General features: G+C 39.5%; 4 long non-coding RNA genes across 4 annotated transcripts; 3 read left to right on the forward strand and 1 right to left on the reverse strand.

The window, feature by feature from the left end:
• The first annotated feature begins 7829 nt into the window (after positions 1 to 7829).
• On the forward strand, positions 7830 to 10144 carry LOC148997130 (uncharacterized). Its single transcript, XR_016146003.1, has 2 exons — positions 7830 to 8857; positions 9690 to 10144. It is a non-coding gene; the product is annotated as an uncharacterized LOC148997130 (long non-coding RNA).
• Positions 10145 to 10341: 197 nt separating this feature from the next.
• Positions 10342 to 11739, forward strand: LOC148997131 (uncharacterized). Its single transcript, XR_016146000.1, has 2 exons — positions 10342 to 10836; positions 11695 to 11739. It is a non-coding gene; the product is annotated as an uncharacterized LOC148997131 (long non-coding RNA).
• Positions 10555 to 12952, reverse strand: LOC120472362 (uncharacterized). Its single transcript, XR_016146002.1, has 2 exons — positions 12475 to 12952; positions 10555 to 12345 (listed from the first exon to the last, which is right to left on the reverse strand). It is a non-coding gene; the product is annotated as an uncharacterized LOC120472362 (long non-coding RNA).
• Positions 12953 to 18236: 5284 nt separating this feature from the next.
• LOC120461578 (uncharacterized) lies at positions 18237 to 20465 on the forward strand. The gene is made up of 3 exons (XR_005618195.2): positions 18237 to 18396; positions 19148 to 19189; positions 19874 to 20465. It is a non-coding gene; the product is annotated as an uncharacterized LOC120461578 (long non-coding RNA).
• Positions 20466 to 26069: the final 5604 nt, after the last annotated feature.

Raw genomic sequence — 26069 nt, forward strand, 5'->3', positions numbered from 1 at the left:
TGGCGCTTATCGCGGCTTGGAAAGAAACTGTATCTTGCAGTACATTTTAAACAAGGAAATATAGCGATTTGGCATGAAACGTTGATGGTGCAGTGAAAGGGTTCTGTCCACAGCAGAATGACACGTCAAACTCATTTTTTTTTTAAATGGCGTTTATCGCTTTTTGGAAAAGAGCTCTTCATATATATATATATCAATGCAACCAACTGACCAATGAACATATGACTGCCTCTCATTTAAAAGAACCAAAAGTGCTCTTTCTGCCCTCCTTACAGGAGACAAACTGTTCAGCAATCTTTTTTCTGTTTACCCTGTCCAGCTTGTCTTTATGTACATTGCACACAGCAACACTGTTGAGGCGGGTTTGGGTCATGGTGCTGCGTAGCCATGTTTTCAGCCTCCGGAAGGCTGCTGAAACTCCTTTCTGACTCTGCTGATGACACAGGCACAACTAGGAGGAGTCGAGCAACTGTTTCGACTTGGTCAAAAAGACCACGGACCTCTGGGGTCATCCCTTGAAGAACAGCAACAATTTCAGTAATAGATTGGAAGCTGTATTTCATTCTGAACAATTCAAGCTGAACTTTGAGGATGTCTGGGTTGATTTCTGGGTACTGTTGGACAACTTGATGCATCTTTCCAGTTAAGAGAACTTGTTCCAGGTGCCTTAACATTTGCATTCCCTCCTGCTCAAATCTTTCTCTAAACTGCATGTCAGCAACATCCAGAACTTTGTAAAATTCAGTCCTGTAGTAGTCAGAAGGGGACACATGTACATGGGCAGGAGCACTACCTGTGAAGCGTGGAGGTGGGATACGGACACGAGGAGCAGCAATAGGAGTGAGACGGAGTGTCTCACACATCCTTGTTGCTTTTGTGTAAAAAGCCGTAAAACTCTCTGTGTTTCTCTTTTTGCTAAAACTTTCTTTAACAAAGGCAACAGCTGAAAGCATACCATCTAGGGTCTGTGTTCTGCTCTGGAGGGACATATTCAAAACCTCCAACTCCCCTGTGATCTCCAAAGCACAGAAAAGACCAAGGACGACATTTCCCTGTTATAATGTCTCATACAGCCCATGTGCCTTACTAGCCGCATCAGACTCACTCACTGCCATCTCAGCCAAAGCCTTGATAATGCACTCATACTGGTTTAGCACAGTGCGGATGGCACTAGTGCGGACCGTCCACCTTGTTGGACACAGAAGTCTTATTGTGTTACATGGACCCTCCTCAGACCTTGCAATTCCCTTAAATATGTCCTTCAGTTTCCCTGACTGCCCAAACAACACTCCCAACTCATTGACCCAATCCAGAGAATTCCGGATAAATATTGAGGCAGTACACGACCTCTGTGTAATTAGGTTAACACAGTGGGCAGCACAATGAACATAGGGAGCCAGAGGTTGTATTTTTCTTACAATGGCCTGTGCTCCATTCTATTTGCCAGCCATATTTGCGGCTCCATCGTATGCTTGGCCACGCAATCCAGTGATAGGCAAGTTTAGGCGCTGCAAAACATCCATGACTACTTTTGCTAGATTTTCTCCTGTTGTCAAAGAAACCTCATAAAGACCAATAAATTCTTCATGAGGGACTAAATCCATGTCAACAAATCTCAAACACACTGCCTCTTGCTCTTTTCCAGACACGTCTCGTGTCCCATCCATCATCACTGAGTACTGCTGGTGTGGAAGCGATCTGATGTTTTCAACTATTTCGCGTATGATCACGCTGCTGAACAAAGACAGGATTTCATTTTGAACCATAGCCGAAGTATATACATCCTTTCTACCACCTGTCAACCACTTGTTTAGAGAGGGGTCATCCTCTGATTTGTACTTCAGAACCTGTTCAAAATTTCCCTCACCAGATTCATGGCCCCTAAAAGGTAAGCCCTGCCTAGCCAACATCTGCACAGCACCAATGATTTTGAGAAGACATCCTCTTGCTTCCTCTTGTTTCACACTCACACTAGAAAGCTGAACCTGTACTGATCGATCTTCATAGATGTGCGTTGTCATGGCTGTCTTATGACTATCAGATCTCTCATGCACAGTAAATCGCTCAAGGGCTTTTTTCCAATTTTTATACCCAGATGAAATGAATGCTGAATCAGCATTCTTGGCAAGAGGTGATGTCTCAGAGTTAAAGGCTTTGGAGCAGTAAAAGCACAATACACCCTCAACACCAGGTCTCACATGGAGCCATGGAAATTTCTGGTACCACTGAGTTTGAAAACTCAGAGTATATTTTAACAATACAAGGATTGTTTGGCAATTAATTTTGGATCTGGTTGATTGGGCTTAGTGAACTGATGGCGAGTAACAGACACGTCTGAGTTCTCTGCTCCTCTTTCTACAATTTCATCTTCATCCTTATCCTCTCTGACCCCTCGCTCACTCTGTTTTTCGTGTCTGCCTGCTTTATGTCTTCCTGCTTCATGTCTGCCTGCTTCGTGTCTGCCTGCTTCATGTCTGCCTGCTTCATGTCTGCCTGCTTCGTGTCTGCCTGCTTCATGTCTGCCTGCTTCGTGTCTGCCTGCTTCATGTCTGCCTGCTTCATGTCTGCCTGCTTCATATATTCCAGCTTCGTGTCTGCCTGCTTCATATATTCTTGCTTCGTGTCTGCCTGCTTCGTGTCTTCCTGCTTTGTGTCTGCCTGCTTCGTATATTCCTGCTTCATGTCTGCCTGCTTCATGTCTTCCTGCTTCGTGTCTGCCTGCTTCGTGTCTGCCTGCTTCATGTCTGCCTGCTTCATGTCTTCCTGCTTTGTGTCTGCCTGCTTCGTGTCTATCTGCTTCTTGTCTTCCAGCTTCGTGTCTGCCTGCTTCATATATTCCTGCTTCGTGTCTGCCTGCTTCATATATTCCTGCTTCGTGTCTGCCTGCTTCATGTCTGCCTGCTTCGTGTCTGTCTGCTTCGTGTCTGCCTGCTTCGTGTCTGCCTGCTTCGTGTCTGCCTGCTTCGTGTCTGCCTGCTTCATATATTCCTGCTTCATGCCTGTCTGCTTCATGTCTTCCAGCTTCGTGTTTGCCCGCCTTATGTCTGCCTGCTTCGTGTCTGCCTGCTTCGTGTCTGTCTGCTTCGTGTCTTCCAGCTTTGTGTCTGTCTGCTTCGTGTCTGCCTGCTTCATATATTCCTGCTTCGTGTCTGTCTGCTTCATGTCTTCCTGCTTCGTGTCTGCCCGCTTCATGTCTGCCTGCTTCATGTCTGCCTGCTTCGTGTCTGCCTGCTTCGTGTCTGTCTGCTTCGTGTCTGCCTGCTTCGTGTCTGCCTGCTTCGTGTCTGTCTGCTTCGTGTCTGCCTGCTTCATATATTCCTGCTTCATGCCTGTCTGCTTCATGTCTGCCTGCTTCGTGTCTGCCCACTTCATGTCTGCCTGCTTCGTGTCTGCCCACTTCATGTCTGCCTGCTTCATGTCTGCCTGCTTCGTGTCTGCCTGCTTCATGTCTTCCTGCTTCGTGTCTGCCTGCTTCGTGTCTTCCAGCTTCGTGTCTGCCTGCTTCGTGTCTTCCAGCTTCGTGTCTGCCTGCTTCGTGTCTGCCTGCTTCGTGTCTGCCTGCTTCGTGTCTGCCTGCTTCGTGTCTGCCTGCTTCATGTCTTCCTGCTTCGTGTCTGCCTGCTTCGTGTCTTCCAGCTTCGTGTCTGCCTGCTTCGTGTCTTCCAGCTTCGTGTCTGCCTGCTTCATGTCTTCCTGCTTCGTGTCTGCCTGCTTCGTGTCTTCCAGCTTCGTGTCTGCCTGCTTCGTGTCTTCCAGCTTCGTGTCTGCCTGCTTCATGTCTGCCTGCTTCATGTCTGCCTGCTTCGTGTCTGCCTGCTTCATGTCTTCCTGCTTCGTGTCTGCCTGCTTCGTGTCTTCCAGCTTCGTGTCTGCCTGCTTCGTGTCTTCCAGCTTCGTGTCTGCCTGCTTCATGTCTGCCTGCTTCGTGTCTGTCTGCTTCGTGTCTTCCAGCTTCGTGTCTGTCTGCTTCGTGTCTGCCTGCTTCATATATTCCTGCTTCGTGTCTGTCTGCTTCGTGTCTTCCAGCTTCGTGTCTGTCTGCTTCGTGTCTGCCTGCTTCGTATATTCCAGCTTCGTGTCTGTCTGCTTCATATATTCCTGCTTCGTGTCTGCCTGCTTCATGTCTGCCTGCTTCATGTCTTCCTGCTTCGTGTCTGTCTGCTTCATATATTCCTGCTTCGTGCCTGTCTGCTTCCTGTCTGTCTGCTTCATGTCTGCCTTTTCCTCCCTCTTCATATCTGTCTTCCTCACTCCTGGCCACATTCTCATTTACACCCTATCAAAATGTTTGAAAATAAATTATGAATTTATTATAAAAACACCAGACACACCCGTGCACCTGGGATGGAAATAAGCACCACCCATAACACAAACACACCCACATGGCCTCTCTTCCTTCATAGACCTCTTTCACAAACTGTAACATTCATTTCATTGCTCACCTGTGAACCTTCATTCTCTGAAACTAATGCCTTCAGCAACTTCTTCTCCTAAACGAAAGGAATATCATGAAATAAATGTAAACAATATCTAATGGTAATAGGCTACTGTTGTTTAATGTAAAAAAAATCAACTTTCAGCTCTCAACTTCACTTACAGGATTTCTCTTGAAAAAGCTGTCAATCTTCTCCTGCCTCTTTCTTTTCTGCATCTTAGTGAAACTGCCTGACAAAAAGACATGTGTGACATAGTGACATGGGTCAGAAAGGACAGGACAGGACTGTGACTGCTAAATTGTGCTTATTTCCGCCCTGAAAAGTGGAAATAAAAAATGCCCACATTTTTCTCTGGTGGTATAAATAATGTAACAATTTACTGTTTTTAAACATTAAAATAATGTACATTTTTCTTTCATAGTTCTTCAACAGGTATGCAAACAATTTCATAATTTCTCACTTTTTTCTCCTCAACAAGTACAGTCAAACACAAGTAAGTATCCACAAAAGTAAGTTATTCAGATAAACAACAAGCAATGCTCAAAATATCAAAATCAATTGCTCTGACAATAAACCTATAAATACACTGATTAACAATGGCAGTTTGTTCCACCTCCTCGTCAATTCCCTGCCTTCTTCATCACGGTTACATTATACATTAACGTTACATGCCACATAACATTATTTATCTTATGTTAGCTGCTGAACAATAGCCCAATTAGGAATTAGCATTAGTCTAAAAAACTAAATATAATAACGAAAACACTCGAGATGTCAACAAAACATAAACATAACTTCCCAAATACATATGAAGTGTATTTAAAAACCTCGAAAGCATAAACATTCATTCAAATTACCTGGAAAAGGGAGACGTAAATAACTTTAGCCATAAATTCCCGCCTCGTCACCTCGTTCAGATAAACCAACACATCAAGAGAGGCGGGTCCCGCCTCTCTTGATGTGTTGGTGTATCTGACCGAGCAGAACAGCCAATCATTAGCCGGTGTCATGTTTGAGAGGGAGGTGGAGATGAGGCAGCCGCAGGCAGCGCGCAAACACAGAGCGCCAGAGAAACGACTGAACGTGAGTGACTGTATTTAAGGCGTTTATGCAAAACGGGAAAAACTGCAGAAAAAGTGCGGGTGTTGAACCCTCTCACCGAGAAAAGTGTGGGTGTTAAAACACCCACATCCCCCACGGGTGCGACGCCCCTGTATACCAGTAATAATACTTTAAAATCAATCCTAAATGTAACTGGCAGCCAGTGTAAAGACCTGAGGACTGGTGTGAGGTGTTCATATTTTCTGGTCCTGCTCAAAATCCTGGCAGCAGCCTTCTGTATGAGCTGCAACTGTCTTATGGTCTTTTTGGGAAGGCCAGTGAGGAGGCCATTACAGTAATCCACCCTGCTGGTGATGAAAGCATGCACAAGTTTCTCTAAGTCTTGACTGGAAACAAAGCATCTAATTCTTGAAATATTTTTCAGATGATAGTATGCTGATTTAGTTATTGTTTTGACATGACTATTGAAACTAAGGTCTGACTCTAGAGACACCAAGATTCCTGACTTGATTTTTAGTTGTTAGACCCCTAGCGTCAAGGTATGCATTCACCTTGAGAACTTCATCTTTGTTTCCAAACGCAATAACTTCAGTTTTGTCTTTGTTTAACTTCAGCAAGTTTTGACACATCCAACCGTTTACTTCATCAATGCATTGACACAGGGAGTCAATGGGGCTGTAGTCGTTAGGCGATAGGTCCAAGTAGAGCTGTGTGTCGTATGCATAGGTATGGTAAGCGATTTGGTTCTTTCTCATTATTTGGCTCATTGGGAGCATATACAGGTTGAATAGAAGTGGCGCAAGAATCGAGCCCTGAGGGACTCCGCAAGTCATGGATGTCCACTCAGACTTATGTTCTCCCATACTCACAAAATAACCTCTCCCTTCTAAGTATGACCTGAACCATTTTAGGACTATCCCAGAAAGCCCCACCCAGTTTTCCAGCCTGTCAAGAAGTATGTTGTGATCGACAGTGTCAAATGCAGCACTGAGGTCGAGTAGTACCAACACGGATAATTTGCCTGTATCAGTATTTAAGCGATTATCGTTTATTATCTTTATGAGCGCTGTCTCTGTGCTGTGATGCGATCGGAAACTAGATTGAAAATTGTCAAAATATCCATTTGAGCTTAAAAATTTGTTCAGCTGATTGAAGACAACCTTTTCAATGATCTTGCCTATGAAAGGAAGATTTGAGATCGGTCTATAATTGCTCAAGATGGTCTTATCCAGATTGCTCTTTTTCAGGAGGGGCTTGACAACTGCAGTTTTCAGGGAGTTCGGAAAACTCCCAGAGCGAAGTGAGGCATTTACTACTTCTAGGAGATCTGCTTCTAAACAGTTTAACACACTTTTAAAAAAAGATGTGGGAAGTGTGTCAAGGGCACAGTTTGATGTTTTAAGGTGCTGTACGGTTTCTACCAAAATTGTGCCATCAATGTCTTCGAAATCAGACATAGTAACTACTTTCTCAGGTTGTGGTCTGATCTGCCTGACCCCAGAGCAACTCAAGGATGTGCTGATCACCTTTCTGATGTTATTGATTTTCTCAGAGAAGAAAGAAGCAAACTCACTGCATTTCCTTTCTGAGAGCATTTCTATGGGAATCTGGCTCGGGGGGGTTTGTCAGTCTCTCTACAGTAGCAAATAGAGTCCGTGTGTTGTTTATATTGCTGTTTATAATATTTGAGAAGAAAGTCCGTTTAGCTTTGCCTAGTTCCCTATTGAAAGTGTGGATGCTGTCTTTGTAGATGTTATAATGGACTACAAGTTTTGTCTTCCGCCACATGCGTTCTGCTCTTCTGCATTGTCTTTTCATATTTTGCACAGCTGTTGAGTTTCTCCAAGGTGCTTTTTGTCTGCCACTATTCTTCCTGACTTTCACAGGAGCAATATCATCAATTACACTCTTAACTTTTGAGTTAAAAGAATCAAGGAGAAAATCAACAGGGTCAGCAGATATGCTTGGTTTTAAAGATATAGCCTTCATAAATAGCACACCAGTGTTCTCATTTAAGCATCTCTTCTTGACAGACACAGATCTAGCTTCAATGGCAGGAGAGATTAATATATCAAAGAAAATACAGAAATGGTCAGACAGTGCTAAATCCTTAATAACAATCAATGAGATGTTTAAACCCGTAATGATAAGTAAATCTAGAGTGTGTCCACGATTGTGTGTGGGACCGTGTACATGCTGTGTCAGATCAAAAGTTTTTAAAACAGTTTTGATTTCTTTTGCCATATTGTTTTCTGCATTATCTATGTGAATGTTAACCAGTTAACCTTCGGGCAACCGACGGCGCTCTGAAGCCCTCCCCCCCCCCCCCACTAGTTTAATGTTTATGAATGGATTTAACATGAAAGAAGATCATTAATCTTGGCAAACTAAATATAATTTTAAAGGTCTAAGCCTCGGGCATCGATGTCAGTGCACTGTTTTTCGATGGAAAGCTTATAACAAATGTATTTCTTGCATTTAGGTAAGCAGTACACATAAAAACGCACGTAAACAAAAACGGAGTACTCACCATTATTTTGTAATAACGAGCCAGACACGCATCCACTGTTAAAAATTCCAGATTGAATGGAAAGCTGAGGGTCCACTGAATAACATCCCATAGAGCATTTTTTGTCCAAAGAAAAAATAATGTGGTAATATCCATGGTTATTCCTTTGTTTACATCGCGTTTCTTCAGGGTGAATATCATGCGGTTTTGTTATGCAATAAAATAGTCCATAGAAAACAGACTCCCGGTAGCAGACCCTTATATGGGTGTGTTGCTTAGAGTGTAATGAACAAATTACGACCGCGCACACACACACACATACAAAGATAAGCGATATCTAGTTCAAAATATGCAAACACTGCAGTCCGTTTTTTTGACGTCATGATATGCACATCATATCATTCTGTCTTTACAACGAAAGCTAATAAAAGAAACGACATGATATGACTGATAAAACATGTAGCCAACCAGTGCACGATTCCAACGATGCCCGGGAAGTTTGAATTTCTCACACGAACATATATTTTTATTTGCTCTCCGTCCGGTAGAGGAGCTAAACTTCAGGCTCTGCAGAGCCACACCCACCGCGGTCATGTTTTGACAGCCTGCAGTGCTATAGCTAAGAGCTAAGATAACAAGCTAAGAGGTAGCTAGTCAACAAACATCTGTTCGTGCAGACATGCAGACTGTCATAAAATGATTTGTCAAAAGAAGTATTTTTCTGCTGAAGTAGTTATTCGAGATCACTCGAAGATGGATTATGTCGACATTGATGAGAAGATGAGTGATGAGAAGATCGTGACGACGGTGATAATTATGCTTGAGGGCGGAAAAGATTATCCAATTTTCGGTGAGTTGCTTTATACATAACTTATGTAACATGCACACATTATACGTGTGTGTGTGTGTGTGTGTGGGTGGGTGAGAGAGAGAGAGAGAGAGAGAGAGAGAGAGAGAGAGAGAGAGAGAGAGAGAGAGAGAGAGAGAGAGAGAGAGAGAGAGAGAGAGAGTGTGTGTTTGGTTTCCAGTTGTTTCATACGGAAAATGCATTGTGTAAAGTTGTGTCTGAAAAGATTATGCTACTTTATATGCATTTATTTATTTGTATATATGTATTTATATGCGTTGTACGGTTATGCAGTTGTTTGCCGTTTTTTTCTGGCACATGTGGTGTGCTATCTGAAGGATGGAGGGGCTGGACACCTGTGCAATATACATTTTTTCCTAGCACACATACTGTATATTTTTACAGTCTAATATACATAATATTTATAGTACAAATGCAAATATTTGTACTGTAAATATGATGTATGTTGTATGTATATATATATATATATATATATATATATATATTGGTTTTTTTTTTGCAGAAATTGGTGGGAAGAATTGCAGAAAATATGTGCTATATAGGAAGGAGTTGTATGCTTTCAAAATGGCACATTCCTGTCTGATGGCCGGCCATCAGTGTGATTGTTGGTTCTTTGTCTGGTCATCCATATGAATGCTGTCTATATCACTGGCCATTGATTGTTGATGAATGGATGAGCTTTAGTACGAATGCTGTGTAAACGACTGCCCATCAGTTTGATTGTTGAATGAATGGCCAGCTATATAGAAACTAAACAGAATTATTTACTTGACATGCAGTGCTAATTATCTTTCCATTCTTTCCCATGCAACAGCCATCAAGTTGAATCTTCAGATGAAGAATGGCATCCAAGCACCAGCCAGAGATGCAAGCTCTCAGTTTCTTCACTATTCTTCACTTTTTCCATACTTTTCAGAACATTGCAATTGACAAGAGAATGGTGGCATCAAAAGCTAGGAATGGACTAAAGCAATATATGAAGGCCAAGCCAACAAAGTACAGTATTTATATCACTTGTATTTTCTATTGCAAAGAACCTCAGTTATTTATTTTTTATATTTCATAATATTTTACTTATGTATTTTACATATATATATTTTTGTTCTGTTGTGCAAATAAATCACTTGCATAAAGTCTAATGGTTGTGTGTATTATTTTATAATTGCATTATTTTATGAATTGACTGAAATAGCTTGCAGTGCCCTGCATAACATTTGGTCATTAGGTTGCTTTTTGATGTATCCAAGGAGGTTTCTTGGTACCTGGACATAGTCTTGGAAAAAATATTGTAAGAATCTCATTTTTCATAATATCTTCCTCAAATTTGAAATATAAACTGATGAGACTTATGTCTTTCAATAAATTACCTTACTGGATTCCTACAGGTTTGTTTTCATTTATTTTTACATGAAATTGTAAAATATTACATGCAGTATAAATTATCTTCAAGACACTTTACATTCTATAGACAAGTTTCCCGGGCACTTCCGGTTTACTTCCTGTTTCTGCCAAGAACATCCGGCGCAGGCTGAGTAGTGGTGTAAACACGGCTTTGGAATGGCAACATTCGACCGAAAATCTTGTTTAAAAATGGTGTTTTGACCATTCCGAATCCGAGTAAGGTAACATTATGGGCGGACAACATGTCGATATGGCCCAGCATCACAACATCTAAGATCTTTTCTTATTTTATTGATTCCATGGCGGTGGACGGGAATGCATTTAATAACCTGAACGGCTCAGAGGCGTTTCAGTACCTCCATTCCGTCAAAGTGGGCTGTGTACTTTTACACTTGGACAGTTTAATTTACCTAAAGGCCGATGTTCAATCAAGCCAGTCCGTTAACAATTCAGCGCCTAACGCCTGGGTTTTGGTTACCAAGACGGGAGATGTGTACCTGTATCGCCGATTCGCCGGATCTGGACGTTCCTGTACCCATGCAGCCGTTGTGCTTTGGAAGGTACGTTAGCCCATTATATGCTTGTATTAAGATGTTTGTATGTATCAGTGTGTTTATCTATAACAGAACACGAAGAGTAAAAAGTTATCCTCTAGCCTGCCTGCACGAAAAGCATGCTTTAACCCTTAAGTCGACTGACGCTCTAGATCGCGCACCCCTTACATATCTATTAATAGCTTCAGAATGCATAAAGGTATTAACTTACTTTTTTTCTATGAAAAAGCTGACATTCATATGCGTAATAATGAGTAGACTGTGTTGACTTCCGCGAATGATATTTGATTGCAAATTTATAGCATTTTACCGCAAAACAGAGAAATGTTACTTCAGCCTATGTAATGATATATAATGCGGTTGGTGTGTGAACCAATCACAAACCAAAATAAAACAAACACTAGGAACGATTCTTTTAAACAGACCAACAAAAAAAAAAAAAAAGAAAACTGTGTAATCCGCCTATGAAATGGGCAAATTTGCAACAAACCCTTTCTGGCTTTTGTTTATTTTATTTATTTTTATCAAACTGATTTATTTTATTATCTATATTATTTGCTTTTACTCATTTTTATATTACTCACTTATCACTTTATTAAATGTTATCTATTTATTTAATATTTAATTGTATTAAACATACAATTGATGTTAAACATTTGTAAAACATTGATGTTGATGGCTGCAGGCCCAGATCATTAATTGATTTGAAAAGTAACAAAAACGCTCTACCTTCATCATACCCTTGTTATTTTGATTTACAAAATGTTGTTTCTAAAAGAAGTCAATTGTGCTGTGATGCTCAACCCATTATTTTAAAAACCATTAACCATTATTTGAAAACCATTTTATTTTATCTGTCTGCAGGTAGAAAATGCTGTCAAGGGAAGACTGATGTGCAGAATTGCTGAATGCCGGGACAAAAAGCAATACTGGGCAGCAAAAAAATCAGAGATGTGTCTATCCGAAGACACAGCAGAAATAATCTACTCAAATTGTCCATTTGTTATGGAAAAGGATTAATAAAAAATAATTTATTTCTTCTCAAAAAACAAATTGTTTGTCATGTGTCAATATTTACAATGCAAGAAAAAGAATAGCACTCACACACGTTTTTCTTAGTTAAAACTCTGTTTTGGCTTATCAATAATCATAACACCAGAAAGGGTACAATAACAATACATTTAAAGTGAGCAATCACCTTACTTGCTACACCTTTAGACACTTTAAAGTGCTTTGCCACATCCCCTACAAGGTTCAGTTTCACTATGGGAACAGGAATACTTGTTGCGAAAACGAATGGCAACATCGTTTTCACTAAAGTAAAAAAATATTATAGACGCAGTCCTGTGTACAGCCGTGAGGCATCATCATCCAGGAGCATATCAGCCACAGTCTGACCCAGAGCCTGCGTCGATTTGTTCATATGGTCCAACTTTGCCGCATAGCTGTGGTCAGTTTTTGTTAGGTCCTCCCATTGTGTTGCAGCATCTTTAAACTTCGGCTCGATGCACACTTCTAAAAGACAAACAGCATAAACTATAAATGTCACGTATATACCCCACTGACACAGGACAGAGACACATATCAACAGTCGAACTTATGCTGCAAACTTTTGCTAACCATAAAATATCAAGATACACTTACCATCCGATTGCGTGTCACTTGTGTTTCTGTTCTGTTTTGCTGGGGAGGTTTGCTCGTATATCCCAACTAAAGAACCAATGAAGTGATAAGAACAAACAAACAGTCTTTTGAGCGGATTCTTCACCTTCAAAGCCGCTAGCCACTTCCGAGATAATGATTAAACATTTGTTTTTGGTTTCTCATACAACGTATACGGGGGAGCACATCCACATTGGCGTCTTGTATGGTTGATTCATTCTCCTTCCGACCAAACATTCAGCAATCGCCACGAGTTGTTACAACCACGAACAGCACAATATGTCCCAAAGCCGTGTCGACGTGTAACACCATCCATAGTTTACTTTTTCTGCACGCTAACCAAAAAAAACAAGACGCTAACTCGCTAAGCGGAAGTGCTTGGCAGATACAACCGGAAGTCGTTGGCAGAGTGAGGGGCTAATGGCGGCCCGCCTATTTCACTCAGGAAACTTGTCTATAACTTTTTGTCTGTGTAAGTTTTTTCAACTTTAACAGTTGGGTAATACACTCTAAAGTGTCTTCTTTTTAAACATGTCTAAATTGTGCATGTAGTGCAAATAGTTGAGCAACTGCAAATATTTTAGTTTGGGCATGTTATTTCTGGGGATGTGCCTCAGGCAGGGGGAGGGAGAAAGGGAACTGACATAGTCTTGGAAAAAAGTTTGCAGGAACCCCATTGTTCATTATATCTTCCTCAAATTTGAAATATAAACTGATGAGACTTGTGGCTTTCAATCCTTTATCTATCTGAATTACTCCAGGTCTATTTTTATATATTTGTACATGAAATACTAAAACATTTTTGTGGCGCACATTATTTTTGAGGCACTTTTAACTTTTATAACTTTTTTTCTGTTTGAGCATTATCAAATCTGATTGATTGTTAGTAGAGTCCCAACTGTCTTCTTTCCAAAGATACCTTAATTGTGCCTGTGGTACACTGTTCTCAGGAGCTGTATTTATTGTTATCCAGGCATGTCATTTTCAGCTGTGAGCCCCCTTGTGGAGCTGAAGGTTAACAGGTTAAAGTCTCCAGCAATGGCAAAACAGTCAAACTCAGAGGCAATTGTTGATAACAGTTCTGTAAAGTCCTCAGCAAAGGCTGGAAAGTATTTTGGAGGCCTGTAAACAATGATAAGTAAAATACGTGGAGCACCTTTTAACACAATACACAGATATTCGAAAGAGGGGTAATTCCCAAATGATATTTGCTTACATTGATAAACATCTTTAAAAAGAACAGCTAAGCCCCCGCCTCTCTTACCCGCTCTGCAGACACTCATATAAGTAAAATTTGGAGGGGATGTTTCGTTTAGGACCGTTGCACTGCAGCTGTCTTCTAGCCAAGTTTCAGTTAGAAACATGAAGTCCAGGTTGTATGTGGTTATTAAGTCATTGACTAGAAGTGATTTATTTTTAATGGAGCGGATGTTTAAAAGTGCTAACTTTATAGTCTTACTTTTTGTCCCCACAGCAGTCTTAGTTTGGCGTGTAATAGGCACCAGATTAGATGGGTTTGCTGTACGGCTGTTGAAGGCCTTAGAGTTTCTATCATGTAAATGAACAGCAATAGAGAAAGATTCAGGGACACTGGGTTCCCGCTTGTTCTGTAAACATTTGTTAAAGTTATTGTTTTCATAGCGAGTACCCAAAATATTTCACTTAGAGCTGGTATCAGTTGTTTTTGGTTCATCTCGAGCCGATGGGGGAGGCTGTGAGCCCTGGCGCTGTGGCTCTCGGAGGAGGAGGGAGAGGGCGAGCTGGGCCCGAAAGCTTTGGTGGTTTTGGGGCCTGCCGTTTTTTGGTTGGTATCTGGGGGCTTGCAGCAAAAGAGTGTGATAGTTTGGTTCCAGCAGACACCAGTTGTTCCATTTTCTCTGAGAAGCACAGAAGTGGAGATGCTGGAGAGACGGATAACGTGTCAGGTGAGATGGGCTGTTGCTCTGGTGTTATTGGAGGGTGTAAAATGCTGTCCTGGTTTCCCTCGCTGTTTTCCAGAAAGTCGTCCTTGGGTGCTGAATCTGGGAGCAGTTCTGATATGTCATAGTCTGACTGTGGTGAGCTCTGTGGGCAGGGCTCTGCTGAGATTGTATCCGTGAGCAGAGGTTGTTGTTGTGGCTGATTGGTGTTATCATTCTCCTTGTGTGATGCGTCAGCAATATGTCCATTCAGGTGTTGAAGTGAAGTCCTGTGGTCGTTCTTACTATGTCCAGGTGTGTGAGTGCCATTCAGGTTGAATGGATTGGCACACACAGCAGAAGGATGATGGAGGGAGAAGTAGATATTGTCCTTTAGTACTCTTGAACCAAGTTTGTTTGGGTGATGGCCATCCCGTTGAAACAGTTGCCTCTGACTCCAGAAAAGATTGAAGTTGTCAATAAAGTTCACTCCTTTTATATTGCAGGTGTAACCGGCAGAGAAGTCACTGTCTGGTTGAAGTTTGTCCCTCTGCAGCTACGGTAGCCCCCTGACGTCACACAGCTAGCTGTGAGTGGCTAAACAACTCATTTGCGTCTAAGCCACTTCCTATAAAACAGTCTGCACTGTTGTGCTTAGGAATTCGCTCGTGTTTGGATAAATTTTTTTGTCTGTTACTTCGGTATATGGTTCTCCTGTGCAACGAAGGTATGTTAAATGTTTATACAGTATGTTGTAGTAAACTTGTTATTCTTTGTATCTAATACTGGGCTATTGGGCAATAGGTGTTTTACTGATTGCCAGACGGGTAATCGTGCTGTGTATTACGGAAGGTATTTGCACATTTTACTGTTAATCATAATGTGAATGTCATTGTTGGGACGTATTTTAATGAGCACATTTGCGCACAGGTCTTGGGCAAAGCACCTGCTGGGTAGCTGTACCGTATTTAAGCACAACATCAAGAAGGTATACGTTTATTGCATTGCAAGAAGATCCAGTGTGAAAAGCTTTTAAAATGAGTCTGATTGTGTTACCCTGACATAATTAGTGGCTGTGTTTTCTTGTTAAGTTTTAATATAAATGTATTTAATGAATATGCTGTGTGTAACAACTGTCTTGTAGGATTGTGAAGATTGGCGCAAAGGGCTGTTTTCCCACTGTGTCAATTCATTTGTCAACGTTGAGGTAAAAGAAAATTATATTGTTTGCAATGTTACATGACTATTTGTGCATGTGTGAATTGAGCATTAATTTTAATGATTTTGTGTCTGCAGGCAGATTGCTCCTGCTGCTTTGCCTTGCCTAAATTACGTTAGATCTTTTCTTTTTTTTTTTATTGTGTTTCTTTCGTAGCCTCCGTCTAACGAACTGTCCGACTGATGTGGTATTGGCTGTTTTGCTAGTGATAGTTTTACATTCTCAATCTACTCTGCTAGTGATAACTCACTTATTCTTTTATTTCTTCTTTTCCAGAGTTTTAGAGTAACTGCTCACGAGAGAGGTTCCTGGTCCCGTCCTCGCGCATTGCACCATGTATTGTAGTGGTAAATTGCACTTCACAATATTGATTTGATCATTGGCTTGTAGTGGTTGTGCCTGTGTGTGCGCCTGTGTGTGTGTGTGAATGCATGTGATCGTGGGCACCAGATTCCAGAGCACGGGCGGTGAGCATCACGCGTGTCCCGGACAGGTAATCTGCCTTGGATCAGTATTTTCTGTTTAAATTGCTTATCACATTGCCTCATTTAACAGCCAATACCAGGTCTAGTCTTTCGTGCTAGTGCTGTGTCTCTAGTATGACGGTGTGTCTCTTTTAGTCATAACATTGTATAATAAAGTTATTGTTTCTTTTCTACTGAAAGCACGTCTCTGTTTATTTCTTTCCTAGTGTATTTATACGAACCTGCTTGCCTTAGATTAGGGTTGTAGCAGCTAAAGTACTGAGTATATCCTGGTGTGAGAGGCACCAGGTGGCGTTGTCCAGAACTTTTAATCCATAGCTCTGGTCACACAGGTTTTTTGCAGCCATGTGTTGAGCCCAAGCAACCATGAAAACCTGTTTGTTCCTCTTGCTGGGAGTGGTCCACTGATGAATGTTTCATCTTTTAGTCTTTTAAGTGTTTCAAAAAGTTCATTGAAATCATTATTAAGGAGTTCCGACTGCTCTTTATGAATATCATTTTTCCCCACATGAATGATGAGTCGATTTGCAGTCTTATGTTTCACCAGAATGTTCTGAAGTTCCCTGTTTACATCAGAAGTTGTTGCTTGTGGAAGGCAGCATGTAATTGTATCCCTGCTACTAATGTTTCTGATTATGGAGTCGCCCACTATCAGAGTCCTGGGCCCCGCTGTGCTCTGAGCTGAGTGCCGCTGTCTGCTCGACCTTGAGCGCCGGTTAGCATCAGTGTTAGCTACAGGCTGACTCAGTCTGTGTTCGATTACATTCGTCAAATTCAGGGATTCCTCATTCATTAATACTTCGAATCTGTTCTCAAGATGAATAGGCGGTGGTAGGAGACCAGTGGTTGCAATCCTGGTCAGAGTCATATCTGGGGTAGATGATGCTACTGCTGAAATACGTGGTGCTCGTGACCATCTGATGTCTCGAGTGCCTTTGGGTCTCGCTCCCTGTTTGTGCCATCGATTTGTAAGTCGATCGGCTTGTTTCTCTACAGTCAGTATAGCCTGTCGAGGAGCACTAGATTCATGGGACTCACCGGCTGTGCGCTGAGGGTGTCCAAGACGGAGCTCTTTTGTGCCTTCCGTCTGGTTTGTCGGTCCCGAATTTAACTTTGTTTCAAGAACTGCAATCCTTTGTAAAAGTCTGTGGCAGTTAGAGCAGCAAGTAGATTCCCGAAGAGGCATTTTCTTATCCTTATGAATGTAGGGAGTTGTGTTTTCTCTTCCCCGGAATGTAAGCACTGAGAGGCTGGTTGAATAAAAGTGTGAAGTATTTTTTAAAGTAATCCCAGCGTCTGAGCACTGTGCTGATTTGCTGAAGTTAAAATTAGGTGAAAAGGAGATAAAATATATAAAAAATATTAAAGCGATAGAGCAAAGCGCGGAGCAGTAAGCAGGACCGTCCGAACAGTAGCTGAGCAGGAAGCTAATGCTCAATAGTTGACTCAGTAGACTCTCAATAGTTATCCTGCAATCAAAAGTGCCTTCAAATCTGGTTGTGGAAAATTTGGACTATATGATTCAAAAAGATTAACACTAAAAACAAGTATAGATCAAGCTTATGGTTAACCTCTATGTTTTAAATAAGCAAAACATAACACTTGTTTAACTTGCACAGGTTGGACCCAGGATTCAAGTGGCAATGACCAGCTGATTACGCTGCAGCTCACACCTTGTGACCCAATAGATCCAGAAGAACAACCAGAAGAAGGCGAGCAGGCGACCCCCCGGAGCGTCAGGGTGAGCAGGCGACCCCCACGGAGCGTCAGGGCGAGCAGGCGACCCCCCTGGAGCGTGAGGGCGAGCAGGCGACCCCCTTGGAGGGTCAGGGCGAGCAGGCGAGCCCCACGGAGGGGCAAGATAATTAGAACAAATTTTAAAAAATACAGTTAATATGTGTAAAGGCCTAAAGTGTTTGAACCATGGGTTACCTTAACTTAACTCGACTTGATCGACTCACATATGAAATAGTCACAATGCAGGATGCATTATGTCAAGTATGGGAAATGAACTCAAACACACCATGCACTTGTTTAAACAAATTAGGATTATTAAAAACAGGATGGACACAAGCGAGAAAAACAAACACTTGGAGTTAATTGAGCAACCTTAATTCAATCACAATAAGAATACATGTACTTTACACCTATTAATACATGCACTTCCACACTTGTGCAATGTTGTGATCTTCCAGTATTTTAAATAATAAGTTAAAGATTTATTTGTTATACGAGTAATTTTCTTTCTCCAAACCCACAGCTGTCTTCACAGGGTCAGCCAGGGGCAAAAGGAAAAAGTCAGGTATGTAAAAAATATTTGTAGGGTATTGGTGGTTCTGAGAATTGTTACCATACCTCATTAGTCAAGCAGATTCTCTTAAGTAAATACATAAATAAAATATTATTTAAAGGGGACCTATTATGCTAATTTCCAGTTCTATATTTTTATTCTGATACTCCACTTGAGTAGCTTTGCATGATTTATGCAGACCCTGTTTGAAATTAGTCGTTTTAGATGGAGTATTCTATAAGCCTATGCTTACTATTCTAATGAGCCTGCATGTGATGTAAAATGTGGAGGCAAATATAAACAGCGTGATTGCACACATATTAAAAGGTTAGTTCACCCAAAAATGAAAATTCTGTCAGTATTTACTCACCCTCATGTTGTTCCAAACCTCTATGTGTTTAGTAATCAAACAGATCTCATTCCCCATTGACTACCATAGTACTATGGAAATCAATGGGGATTGAGATCTGTTTGATTAAAACATTCTTCCAAATATTTTCCTTTGTTTTCAGCAGAACAAATAAACACATAGAGGTTTGGAACAACATGAGGGTGAGTAAATACTGACAGAATTTTCATTTTTGGGTGAACTAACCCTTTAACTAAAAGAGAGGGTGGTCTTTTCTCATATTTCAGGGGTCTCTAGACACACCAGGAACACATATTTCTGTTGAAAGGACCATACAAAGTGCATTTTGTCTAATTATTGTAAAAAAAAATTCTGAGTGGATATATGACTGGACTGTAATCTTATGTCCCACAGGGGGACCAAGGCATATGCCTGAAAGAAAAAGGCCACAAAAGAGTAAGTGCATGTAAATGCAATGATTGATACTTTGCTATACATTACAACTTTTACCCCTGTTTATTTGCTATAGTTCAATTGCTTATTTTTTTTAACCAATTACAACAGACAATTAGTCGCAATTTTATTTATTTATTTAATAATTTAGCAAACGCTTTTATCCAAAGCGACTTGTATATAAATACAATATTTACAATACAAGCAGTCAAATCCACAACAGTGCAACAATATGCAAATGTCGTGACCAGTCCAGCTACTCCAGTGCAGCACACATGACTATTGATTATTGACACATTGATTATTGACTATTGATACATGATTATTCATAATAGATATAGAATAGGAAGGGATTAATATTATTGAGATTAGTACAATGGACCACCTATAAATCCAACAGGCTTAGTTAGTCTACTTTTACCAAAATACTGTCAAGTATTGGAAGCAGCAGCAGTGGAGTATTCTCAGTTGTGAGCGTTGACTTTGCAGTAGTATGGTTATTAAAGCAAGCATACCACATTGGAACTTAGAGTAAGTTGGTTCCATTTATACATTTTTTTTTAAATTAGTGATAAACATCACTTCTCAGCCTTGCAAGTCTGTTAGCTACTTAAATCTTTATAGTTGTGTTTATTTTGTTCCTAATCTATCTAAGAAATATTTGAAACGTGTTTTTGATGTTCACAGATTGTTCCTACCACACTCGCCTAGAGGCTTTCCCCATCAGGAGTGTTGTAAAAGAAAGAGTGAGAAAGGTTAGACAGTCATGAAGGAACTGCAGAGTGTAGGCGGTATGCAGAGTGTAATATAGGATTTAGAAACTTCCTTGTGTTGACAAATACAGGTTAAACTTGGAAAAATTTGAATATCATGCAAAAGTCCACTTATTTCAGTAATTCAAATTAAAAGGTGTATATATAGTATATAGAAATATATACATATGCATGATAATACTGTTCAGAGGGCTGACATTTCTGTATTTAAAATCCTTCTTTTTTTATTGATTGTATGTCATTTAAAATTTTCTGTGATTTTGAATTTGGGGTTTTCATAAGCTGTAAGCCATAATCATCAAAATTATAACTTTTCCACAATATTCAAATTTATCAATTTTCAACTGTGCATATTATTCAGACCATAAGACCAGTGTTTAGTCTTTTTGAATTACAGTTTAGGAAGAAGTGTCTACTGAAAATAATGACACATTGTATCAATATAAGACTGACCTTCTTTATACTCACTCATTACATTATCTTTAATTTTTGAATTTTTTGTTCATAATTGACCATCACAAACAAATAACAAATGGTAAATCTGATAAAAAAAAAAAAATTTTAAAAAATTATCCAAATAAAATGAATGGTTTTATGTATTTAAAAAGATGGTGAATAGAACTGTATGGAGCTGCTTGTTGGGTGAAGTACCTGTTCCATATGTCATATCTTGATTGTATTATCTCTCACAGACACACACAACCACACTGTCATGAAGTGGTTGAAGCAAGGGAGAAGCTGGATCCAAATCCAGCACGTTTATATTAAACGTCAAACAGTGCAGGAAACAGGACTCGGGGACAAAACAACCAACATCAAGAACTCACAAAGACTGAACACAGGGCTTAAATACACAGGCAAACAAGATAACAAGGGGGCGTGGCTAATTAGAAACACCTGAGAACAATGATCAATGGGCTTATGCACGCATACGTTCGGCATTTGACGCAAGGATCCTGGATGCTCTACAGCTTCCGGTTGTGGGATTATGGCAGTCTTCAAAATTTACTGTCCTCCTGTCTTTGAAACTAAACTTTCATACCTTTAGATGTAATTTTATATATAGTTAATTTTATTTAATATAATTTTAAAAAGAAGCATAAACACGACGAGGTGTGTCTGTTTTACATGTTTTTGTGACTAACGTTTCTTTAGTATAACCATGGAGTATAAAATTCAATATATATTATGGGTATTGCATTGGACTCTACGATCGGCGGAAGTTATGACATGAGACATGAACCCACACCATGACACACACAGATTTAATTATAAAGATACAGCCTATCTGGATCATCAGGTTTTAGCTTCTAGAATTGAACAGTATTTGTCAGTAAAAATAAAAAAAAATAAAAAACAGTAAATTTGTCAGTAAATTAGTAAAAAAAAAAAAAAAAACGATTTTGATTTATTGTGAATGTCTTGATCTGGAGAGCATATCACAGATTTTGGGAAATCTTTATTATTGGGATATTGTTTGTCCTTGCCATAATGATGATGAGATATTTATAAGCAACAGTTTATTACATTAACCTGAGGCAAAACAACCATGTTGATGCACATGAAATGAAATGTCCAGACAGGCTTCTTCCATTCCATCGTGTAATACTATGCTAGAAGGCTAGAAGCACTTTTTACTGTAACTATAATGCATCCTTTTTTAGAAAATGAAAGCATACAGAAACTCTATCTGTGTGAGGGAATTTGATGCATTTCTTTTCATTACAGTAGTAGTGCAACAGCTACCATACATGTCTCTATTGTGAGTCAAAAGTTACAGTAAGAGAGCAGTGTAAGGGTTGATTTCTTGCAAGGGTTCAGGCTGCAAGACTGCTGAATGATTAAAGAAATGTTATCAGCAAGATGGTAAAACTGTACATTTCTTGTCTATTCCACCCACTGCCACATATACCAACAATGGAAATAAGTGGATTTACAATAGCTTAATATGTGGGAGAGCGTTGCTATAGACAGTGACTGTATTGTATCGCAATAGGTAGCACTTCAAAGTCAATACCAAATCAAAACTATTTAGCACATAAGTTGTAATTGAAAAGGCTTAATGACAAAATGTGGTTATGGTTACACTTAAAATAGTTACAAAATAGATGTATGAGATGATGATTTCTTCCAATAATCTTACCCAGCCTGAGATACAGAGCAACAGATTTGTGTACTTTGGGACAAGTCTGATGAACAGTGTTATACAATAATCAGGATTAAAAAAATGTATGATTAACAACAGGCCAAGTAAACAACAAAAGGACACAAAAAAAATAATATGATACTTACCTTCACATATCTTGTGGAAAGTGCCTGATGTAAAGAGAGATTTTTTTTCTCATTCCACCCCATTGCATGCAATGTAAGCATGTCCACCCGTGCTGTTGAAAGCAAATAATGAGGTTATGATGATCAATCTAAAAATAGTATACACGAATATTGCAAACTCGGATCACCTGCTTTGGACATATATTTGGTCGTCAGGGCACAACGTGAGAGGTAACTGTTTACTTGCTCCACCTCCTCACCAGTGTTGGGGAAGCTACTCTGAAACTGTAGTTTGACAAGCTACAAGCTACTCGTAAGTTAAAGTAGTTAAACTACAGTCAAGCTACTCTTTTGGAAAAGTAGTTAGCTACACTACAAGTTACTATCAAAAAGTAGCTAGCTACATTGAAACTACTTTTGCTTTTTTGAACAACGTATATTATTAATAACTGAATAAGTGTCTGAGGACAGAAGGGGACGAAATCATAATTTTATTGCATTGTTTTAAACACTAAATGTTTTACAGATTTAAAAAAGTATTGTTTTATTACACACAACACCCAAATATCTCAGAATGTTTGTCAAAAGTGCAAAATTGCAACAAATAGCCTACAACATTGCAAGAACAACATATACATCCAACGTAAATTGCATGTAGAACATTTTCTCAAAAATACCGATTGAACTTGGACAAATAAGGGGTAATTAACTTTAGTTGTTTCTCCATCCTCCAATATTCTTTTTGCTGCAAAAAGTAGTTAGCTACTGGAAAAGCTACACTGTTTAAAAAGCAACTGAGCTACTGCCAAGCTACTGAAAAATGTAGTTAAGTTAGTAGCGTTGCTACTTGTAGTTAACTACTCCATATTATCTTGTCTTTTTGCATAATCATTTCTTCGACCTTTGATGCAAATTGTGGTTTGTGATATTGGGCTATATCAATAAAATTAAATTGAATTTCTTCCACCCTTTACTAACAGATTAATTGGAGTGGCAGGAACCAGGAAGGAGCAGGGACAACCGCTGGTGAGGAGCAGTGTATATATTAATATTTTAAACTCTCAATAAACAATTACATTGTTATAATTTGAGTTAAACAATTACATTGTTCTAATTTCTAAATTGAGTTGGTCCAAACATTTGAGTTGGTCCAACATTGTCATAGTAAATTCAAACAAATGTCAAATAATTCAGATATGACCTGTAGTGGGGGCTTGGCGTCGCCCTCCTCACCTCCCCCTCGGTTTACCACGTCCTACAGAGTCCCTTTTAGAGGTGTGTGGAGGGTCTCGTACATGTTTCCTCTCATCAGCTGCTCTCTGTGTATTGGAGTTAATATTTCTTGTAAGACTGATGTTGATAAAAGTACGGTAACCAAAAGGCAGGTAACTTGTGAAAAGAAAACACAACACAGTGTGTTAGTAAGATGTTGAAAAGCTTAAATGAGCCTGGGAATAGATTCCCCAAGTCTCTGTAACTCAAAGGGGATGGAACTGCATGTACTATTATTATTATTATGATTATATTCCCTTATTAACACGTCACAGAGCATGGCAGGATGCATCATGCAAATATACCTGTATTAAATCTTCTGCACTCATCATTCTTACATATTACTCATCCCATTTTACTTTAATTTGTTATATTTGTTATAAAATGATTGAGGTGTACAAAAACTCTAACCTTGGCTTCAGCTAGAATGTGTTCATGTTTCAGCTCCAGAGCCATGCGTCTCCCGTCTTGGTAGTGTGGATCGTTTGAATCAAGTTTATGCTTGGTGGCCATTGCAATGCAGTCATGTACAGACTGACAGACAGACAGACAGTCATATACAAACAGACAGACTGACAAAGATGGGTAAGACAGACAAGTAGAGTAAATCAGACAGGGAGGAAAGAAAGAGCAATAAATAAAGACTGTGAGATAGATAAAGATTGAAAAGATAGACAGAAATATAGATAGTGAGAAAACACACAGCAAAATCCCCAGTGTTAAATTAACACTGAGAGTCAAATAACAAATAAACAAATAAATAAGTCAAAATACAAATAAAAAAAAAGGGTCAAATAACTGGCAGCAAAGGGTGCCAAATACATACTGTAAAAATAAAGTTAAATATCCTAACATAAATTAAGTTTTTTTTTTTTTTTTTTAACTCTTTATTTATTCAAGTAACAACAAACATAACAAACATGACATAACAAAACAGAACAGCAGGGTGTGATGTTGCAAAGAATCCCTTTCACACTTGAGTCTTATAGAGTATCCATTTCTTCCATCTCTTTTCAAAAAGAGCTGATTTCAGCCTAACAAAGTGAGTGATTTTTTCCATTGTAAAGATTTCTTCCATTATCTCCTTCCATTGTGACACTGTTAAAGTGTGACTCTTAAGCCAGTTCCTTGTAATAGTTTTTTTTGTGGCCATCAACAAAACTTTGTATAGATACAAATCCTCTGGTTGTATAACAGTATAGGAAAGTAAACCAAGATACATAGTTTGGAAATCAGTTGGAAACGCATAGCCCAAGACAACTCTTATTTCAGTCGCTATGTTTACCCAGAAGGGACTAACTTTGGGACAAGACCAAAAAACGTGAGAGTGATTGGCGTTCATACTGCCACAGAGTCTCCAGCAGTACTGGGAGGACTTAAGTTGTTTACTTTTGATATGAGGTGTAATGAAATATCTGATTATGTTTTTCCAGCCAAATTCTCTCCACTGTCTTGAGCTGGTGGAAGTGTGTTGAAGTAGACAAATAGAATGCCAATCATCCTCTGACACCTTGATCTGTAGTTCAGATTCCCACTTTTGTTTTATATAAAGGGAATTAATGCCATTACAGTTTTGTAGGCATTTATACAGTCTAGAAACAATTTTTGAGGGTAATTTTTGGTATGCACCGACACCAATTCTATCAGCTTACAACCCTCCTGTGAAAGGTGAGGCTTTATCTCAAAATCATAAAAGTGCCGTAATTGAATGTATCTAAACAAATCTGAATTGTTCAAGTCAAATTCCCTCTTTACTTCCTCAAATGATTTAAACACCAAACCCTCAGTCAACATACACACAGCTGTGATTCCCTTTCCAATCCACTTTCTAAATGTGCTATCCAAATTACCACTCCTAAAATCAGGAGAGAAAGAAGGCCAAACCAAGAATTTACAATCACCTTCGAATTTGTATTTTTTCACCGTGTCCCACCAGAGCTTAATGGTTGTTTCGACTATGGGGTTCCCCTCTTTCAGCTGTATATTAGTTTTCTCACCCAGTCTTGATTGAGGTAGAGACGTTGGGATATAGTTAATTTCAATTTGTTTCCATTTGGAATAATAATTAGGTGAACACCAATAGATAATATTCCTCAATTGGGCAGCTGTAAAATAATCTTTGAAATTTGGAAGGGAGAACCCCCCTTTCAATTTCTCCAGCTGAAGTGTTTTAAGTCTAATTCTTGATTTTGCCCCCTTCCATATAAATCTACTTACTTGCTTATCCCATTTAGCAAACTGAGAGTCGGGTATTACAACTGGTAGAGAAATAAATAAGTATAACAATCGGGGTAATATATTCATCTTAATCACCTCAATCCTAGAATTAAAGTCTAAAACTAGATTTGTCCATTTAGTCAGGTCCCTTTGTATTACCTCATTTATTTTACTATAATTAGCTTCATATAATGAACTGAGATCTCGCGTCAAAAAAATACCTAAATATTTAATTTGTTCCGAGTCCCATTTGAGTTTGTGTTTTCTCCTAATTTGCTCAGATGGGCTGTAATTGATACAGAGGACTTGAGTCTTGGAGATATTTAGTTTGTAGCCTGATTTTCCTCCAA

This window comes from Pimephales promelas, chromosome 2 (assembly GCF_988280905.1).
Source record: "Pimephales promelas chromosome 2, fPimPro1.hap1.1, whole genome shotgun sequence".
NCBI lineage: Eukaryota > Metazoa > Chordata > Actinopteri > Cypriniformes > Leuciscidae > Pimephales > Pimephales promelas.